This window comes from Talpa occidentalis, unplaced genomic scaffold (genome assembly GCF_014898055.3).
Source record: "Talpa occidentalis isolate TD23 unplaced genomic scaffold, MPIMG_talOcc4v2.1 talOcc4.15, whole genome shotgun sequence".
Lineage (NCBI taxonomy): Eukaryota > Metazoa > Chordata > Mammalia > Eulipotyphla > Talpidae > Talpa > Talpa occidentalis.
This window is the reverse complement of record NW_023601543.1, coordinates 17,217,861-17,224,800: the sequence shown is the minus strand read 5'-3', so window position 1 is coordinate 17,224,800 and position 6,940 is coordinate 17,217,861. Positions and strand designations below refer to the sequence as shown.

The following is a 6,940-nucleotide window of genomic DNA, read 5'->3' as shown; positions in this document are numbered from 1 at the left end:
CTGAAAGAACCAATTGCTGGTATTTGCGAGGACTGAGACTAGATCATGAAGGGTCTGAACCTTAACGGGAGTTCCATAATTTTTAAGGAGAAGCTGTAGGGCTCTAACAAGTTGGCCCTTGGACATGGTATTGCCCATGATGCCGATCACTTACCAATGACCTTACCTTACTGATTGATCGGTCCCTCCGAGGATCCCTCGTACTTGGGTCCCTGTTCAGGCGCCACTTGTCGGTCCCGCAGGCCGACGGGGTTCAGGAACATGGCGGAGGGGCTGGGGATGAAAGATGCATACACTCACTTGGCTGGAAGCAGGAACTATCTTTATTACCGAGGGGCAGGGATAGAGATAGGAAAGTCTGCACACGCGCTTTACATGGCCTGCACATGCGCTTTACGTGGATCTTATAACATCCGGTTATTATTGCATCAGCTTTTGCCGAATCATGCTTGAGCAGAAGCAACCACTACCCCAGGTCCCTCTGCTGGTGAGCCCTGTACTAACACAATAGGTCATACACGGTATAGATAGTCATATTTCAAAAGGCAGAAACTGAACCAAGAAAGGGACCATGGGTCCCAAGCAAGTCTGAATGTAGCAGGGAAATGCCAGTAAATTTTGACTCAAGCAAGGATAATCTTCTTGGACTTGAGGCTCTGACCTGTTCTAACAAGTGTGGCAGTCCTACCTTCTTGGCCATGGGAGGCAACCTTGTTTCCTGAGCTCTAGGTGTCTGCCTGACTCCTCTAGAACCAAGCAGTAAAAGGTTCTATACCACTGTCGTGTGCCCCCTGGATTCATGGTAGAAGTGGTAGCCCTGCTGACTTCTGAATTGGCTGTGGTCATTTATCTTTTTTTCTTCATTTTTTAAAAAGATTTATTTATTTATATAAGCACTGGGTACAGTCAGAAGCGTGGGAGGCTGAGAGAATTCACCAGAGCCAGAGCGGGAAGGAGAACAGGCTGACTGACGAAATACACTGCTAAGGGGAGCAGCGGGCAGCAGGAGAGGTCTGCGCGCCATGTGGGACCCTCGCTGGCCAGCCGGGGATCGAACTGGTGCTGCAGAGGCTGCGGCCAGCTTCTCAGCCCAGCGCTCAACCTCTGCGCCACCAGGTGAGGCCCTATCTTTTTTCTTTAAAGGATAAAACATGTTACAGACAGATGGCTCTATTGGTTGCCATCCTCTAGAATCCCATACATATGACAGCCTGCCTTCATTTCATTGCATCTCTGTCCCATTTAGGCCAAGTTGTCAACACTTTTCCTGGTAAACTCCATATCTACTCTTGGTTTCTGCTGATATGGTTGATTAGATCATTAACTCATATGGTATCTCTTCAGCAAATGGTTATCCTCCTACATCATTGATGTTCTCTTTATAACATGTGTTTTCAATTTTTTGCCACATGGTTAGACTGAAAATTTTCTAAATCATCAAGTGCAGGTTCTATTTGCTTAATAATATCTTCTTCAATTTATCTCACTCTTAAATTTTACAGGCAGCAACAAGAAACCAAGTTGTATCTTCAACATCTTGTTTACAGATCTCCTCAGCTAAATATCGAAGATCATTATTTATAAGTTCTATTTTCTGCAAAATCCTAGAACACAATTTAGCAGTTCTTTGATACCTTATAGCAAGGATTACCTTTATTCCAGTTTCCAATAGCATGCTACCATTTCTTCCTGAGACAGCAACAGAAGCACCTTTAACATTCATTTTCCCACCAACACTTTTCATAACAATATAGGTATATCTCTAAGATTATAGAAACAATTTTCCTCTTCTTTTTTGAATCTTCAGCAGAGATGCCTTTAACATTCATATTTCTACCAACAGTTTCTTCCAGGTAATTGAGGCCTTTTTTTAAAATGTGCACCTTAAAACTCTTACAGCTTCTACCCATGACCCAGTTTCAATGCCAATACCACATTTTACCTTTTTCTTTCCACCTCTTTTGTTTTGTATAGACTGGAATTGGAGTAGCTGCAGGCACGTTAGGGATCTGGCTAAGAGGAGTCAAGATGGGAATCATTTAGTTTGATTTTAGTGGGATTTATCTATGTGGTTCACAGTCACTGTTATGTATAGTTATTACTAGTTGCCCCAGGGTAGTACTGGCTACCAGGAATACTCATCACTTTCTGTGCCTACAACACAAAGATTCAAAGCTGGAGCAGTGATACAATATGTACATAACCTGTAGGTCCTGACACTGAAAATGAAGGCAATGAAGGATAAGCTAGATTTGAAATGTATGAAGCCAAAAGCCTGTCTATGCAAACATCTTCTAAACATTACATGTATAAAATTAAAAGCATCAAATTTGGTTCTCATCAGAGCTTAGTCAAAAGTTCTTTTCTATCAGGAATAATCTTTTTTTAAATGATTTTTTATTTATTTATACAAGAGCTGGGGTACAGTCCAGAGGCACAGCAGGATGAGACAATTCACCAGAGACAGAGTGGGGAGCAGAACAGGTGGATCTACTGAAATACACTGCTAAGGGGAGGAGCGCGCAAGACAGGAAAGGTCTGCCACACCATGTGGGTATCTCCCCAGCCGGCTGGGAATCAAACCTGTGCTGCAGAGGCTGCAGACAGCTTCCCAGCACTGCACTCAACCTGCTGTGCCACCAGGGAGGCCCTATCAGGAATAATCTGATAATGTCTTTACAAAAGGAGCAAATGTTTCTTTTCATATTTGATGGAGGTTATATGAAATATGATTTATCAAAATTTCTGTTTATAGGATACTTATTTATAGTGATGTTATTAACAGTGTGTACGCCTGTAGAAGTTGCATGCTTTACACATATTTATTTAGCAATAATAGAAAAGGTACCAATTTTGATAAACTGTATGAAAGACTAAATTATCTTTCTGTACTCTCTACAGACAATGAAATTTACAAATTGACATATGAAGAGGTAATCAAGAATATGTATCCAAAAATAAATGGGTATAACAGTTAAGTGATAAAATGTTATTTTTCTTCATTTTTCAATGTTTGTGTTACTTGTCAGTCTTTTGAAATCTGTAATTTGCTGTGATTTCTTAATTTTAAGCAAATGTTCACTTTTGAAGCTAATTGTATGTTATTTCCTTAAAGAGCATTCCCAAGATTTTATGTAAGTTTAGTCCCCACAATACTTGGATCTGCTTCTGGGCAGGGGCTATTTATGCTAAAGGAAATTATAGGAAGAAAGGATCAATAAAAATTGGAATAACTAAGGAAAATCAGTCACTTTTATGGAAAGAAATCAGTTTTATTATTCAAACACTTGGCTCATCTATATAGAGAAGTTTTGTATGCAATTTGTTTTTTTCCTCCAACAAGAAATTTCCTATAATAGGGCAGTAAGTCAGTACTATATTCAGAATTATTAAGAATTGCCATTATAAGATTAATCATATTGTAGCAAATGATTTTTGCTGCCCTATGGCAGGCATTGTTCACTTATTCACTAACACATTCCCTCCCCAGGGAATGAATCATCATTATTCTTAATGACCCTTTGCTTTGCTACAGGTGGGTCTGGGTATAGGCATACTACCTAATTCTGGCAAATGAAAATGGAAGTCTGCTGGGAATTTCTGCGAAAGATTTTAATATCTACAAAAAGGATGAGAACTGAATAAGAAAAAGTTCCTTTGTGCCTCTCACCCTTTTTTTATATGTTGTTATAAGGATGTAGTATTTGGAGCTAGGCAACAATCTTTTGATTACAACAAAACAGCCAAGTGAATCAAAGTGATATCAATCCATCAGTAGTACTGTGATATCACAGAACTCCAAAATCCATCTGGGACGTTCTAATTCTAGATTCTTATTAAGAAATATAATTGAATATAATTACAATGCTTAAGCCACTGTTGGTCAGATTTTTTTTTTTTTTTAGGTGGAGCTCACAGTATTTCCAACTGAATGATAACTGATAAAAATATGGAACAAAGGAGAAAGAAATTGTTGATGTTAGCGGACATACTAGCAAATACTTTCCCTCAAAACAGCTGCAAAGAAGTATCTTATAATCTGTAACACTCACTTAAATATTTAAAATGTCTTATTAATTTTCATGTGGCATGTCTAACTAAAATGGAAACATTCAATTAAAAAAATTAATGTTTAATTGAGGTTTAATAAAAAATTTTATTGAGATGTAAGAATTACCATCTTAAAGTGTAAAATTTTATGGGTTTTAATATAGTCACAAACCTGTACATTGATTATTGTTATCTAATTTCATAACACTTTCATCACTCTAAAGAGGAGTAGTCACTTCCTGTTCCCCCATCCCTCTGTCCCTGGTAACCACTACTAATATAGTTGTTGCCACTATCACACATTATATGGTATATTCTTTCACACAATGTTAATGCTTTCAAGGTTCATCCACGTTGTAGCGTGAATCAGTACTGCATATCTTTTCATGGCTAAATAATATTCTATTGAAAGGATATTTGGCGTTGCGTTTATCTACTTATTGATGGGCATTTGGGCTGTTTCCACCTTTTGGCTATTGTGAGTGCTGCTATGGACATTCTTTACAAGTTTTTTTGAACATCTCTTTTCAAATATTTTTGGGTATCACCCTAGGAGTGCAATTTCTGATTCATGGAACAATTCTATATTTATCAGAAAACTTCAAATCTGTTTCCAAAGTTGATGTATCATTTTATATTACTGGCAGCAGTATATGAAGGCTCCACTTTCACTATATCCTCATCAATGCTTGTTTTCATCTGCATTTTTTACTACAGTCATCCTAGCAGGTGTGGTAGCACACTGTGGTTTTGATTTGCATTTTTTAGTTACTAGTAATGTTGAACATTATTTTATGTGCTTACTGGCCACTTGTATATCTTCTTTGAAGAAATGTCTAGTCATACTTTTTGGCCACTTTTACTGTGAAATTTGTCTTCTGATTGTTGAGTTGCAAGAATTTTAATGTTATTCTGGAGTCTAGATCCTTAATTATATATGTTTGCAATGATGCTGTCGATGGCTGTCTTTACATTTTCATGATGGTATCTTTGGAAGTATAACATTTAAAAATTTGGTGAAGTCCAATTTATCTATTTTTTTCCTTTGATTGTTTTCTTTTTGGTATCACTTTTCAAGAAACCATTGGAAATATTGGAGGCTGAGATGTGGTGACAAATTTCCACAGTAGAAAGGAGAACGGGTTAGGGCATTTTGTTTGATTATTAAAGGTTCCTGGTAACATTACACTTATAGGCACATGCTCAAAGTTCTATATCAAACACTGGCCACCTATATGAGAATCATTTGAGGGTGCTTACTATAATACAGATCACAAGACTTCCTCCAAAATATCAAAACAAATTCCTGGACCTAGGAATATGAATTCTAAACAAGCTCTTAAATAGATTTTGCTGTACCATACATGGAGGTTTGAGAACCAATAAATTATATAACATATTGCCCTCCACGAAGTATGAAATATATATATTTTGATGGATATCAGCATCACCAACTTCCAATAGATTCAATCTAACATTATTAAATTTGCTCTTCTTTTGTGCTAGGAACTGTGCAGGACACTAAACATCTCCGACAGAGAAAATGAGGAAGAATATTTAAGTATGATAACCATTGTAGTACATAAAAACTTGTAGCTATATCACAAAGGCATTTAAATCAGGCACAATGTTGTCATTTCAAAGCTAATTTTGCTGATTCATTTACGACTCCACAGAATCTCATTATGGGGGGTTATATGTCAGTTTCCCTTTGATCATAACAACACCTCAGTGATGAGATTAACATTTTTCAATGTTAGATAATTATTGGCCAATACAAGAATAGGAATACTACAATAATTTGTGAGCTTTCCCTGAGGAGTTCATGTCCTAAACAGAATTTATCTTGAGAAAGAAAACTACATATACTTGTATATATTTGAGCCACTGAACATGCTATGACTTGCATTGTGATTAAGGTATTATAGCAATAGAAATGAAGATATATGAATGACTATTAGTCTAGAGGTTATCATAACATGATTAAAATATTAGGAAGAAATGAGAGTAAGTGATGAAAGAATTTGTGGGCAGATACATCTAAATCCACAGTCACTGATTGTGATGGCCAGTCTCCAATACTACCCCCAATGATACCATCCCCTGGTATTCTCACTCTTGTGTAGACACCAGAGTTGGCCTGTGTGACCAATAAAATATGGCAGAAACAAAGGTCATGAATGGCTATGGTTTGCTCTCACTATGGTTCTCTCTCACTTGCAATCTTTTTCTCTCTTGGATCATTTATTCTTGGGGACATGATGTCAGAGGAGGTTAATGGGGCAGCACACATGCTGATGAGATAAAACCTCTTGATAAAAGCAGTAACAGTTTGGAAGTGGATCATTCATTCTCCAATCAAGTTTTCAGAGACTATAGCCCTAGTGGACATCATGAAAACAACCTCTTGAGAGATTCTGAGCCCAAACCACCCAACTTACTTGCTTCTGGATCTCTGACAGATATTGTGACATAAAATTGTTTTCTGTTTTACTAACAGAAACTGTGAGATAATAAATGTTCATTGTTTTAGAGCACCAAGTTTCCTGGCAGTGTGTTATACACTGATAGAGAACTAGCATGCAAATCAAGGAATTATTATTGGGTGCAAGTGAACAGATTTCTAAGTAAATCTTTAAGGAAAAATACAACCTTACAATTTGTACAGTTAACTCTGTCCTAAAAGGGTTGAAATGTTCACCAACAATGTAGAAAAATCTACCAAAGAAAAAAAATCATATTGATCAATATTTCTTTAAAGTGAATTACAATTCTAGTCAAAAAGAAATATGATGAATTGCTCAATAATATATTTGAGCAATAATATATATTATAAATTATATAATAATATAATTTATGTTGCACATATAAATTATATGTGCAACAAATT

At 36.7% G+C, this 6,940-nt stretch overlaps 1 long non-coding RNA gene across 1 annotated transcript; it reads left to right on the top strand.

Moving 5' to 3' along the window:
• The first annotated feature begins 886 nt into the window (after positions 1-886).
• LOC119245916 (uncharacterized) lies at positions 887-4,101 on the top strand. The gene is made up of 3 exons (XR_005125434.2): positions 887-1,116; positions 2,902-2,973; positions 3,906-4,101. It is a non-coding gene; the product is annotated as an uncharacterized LOC119245916 (long non-coding RNA).
• The last annotated feature ends 2,839 nt before the right edge of the window (positions 4,102-6,940 follow it).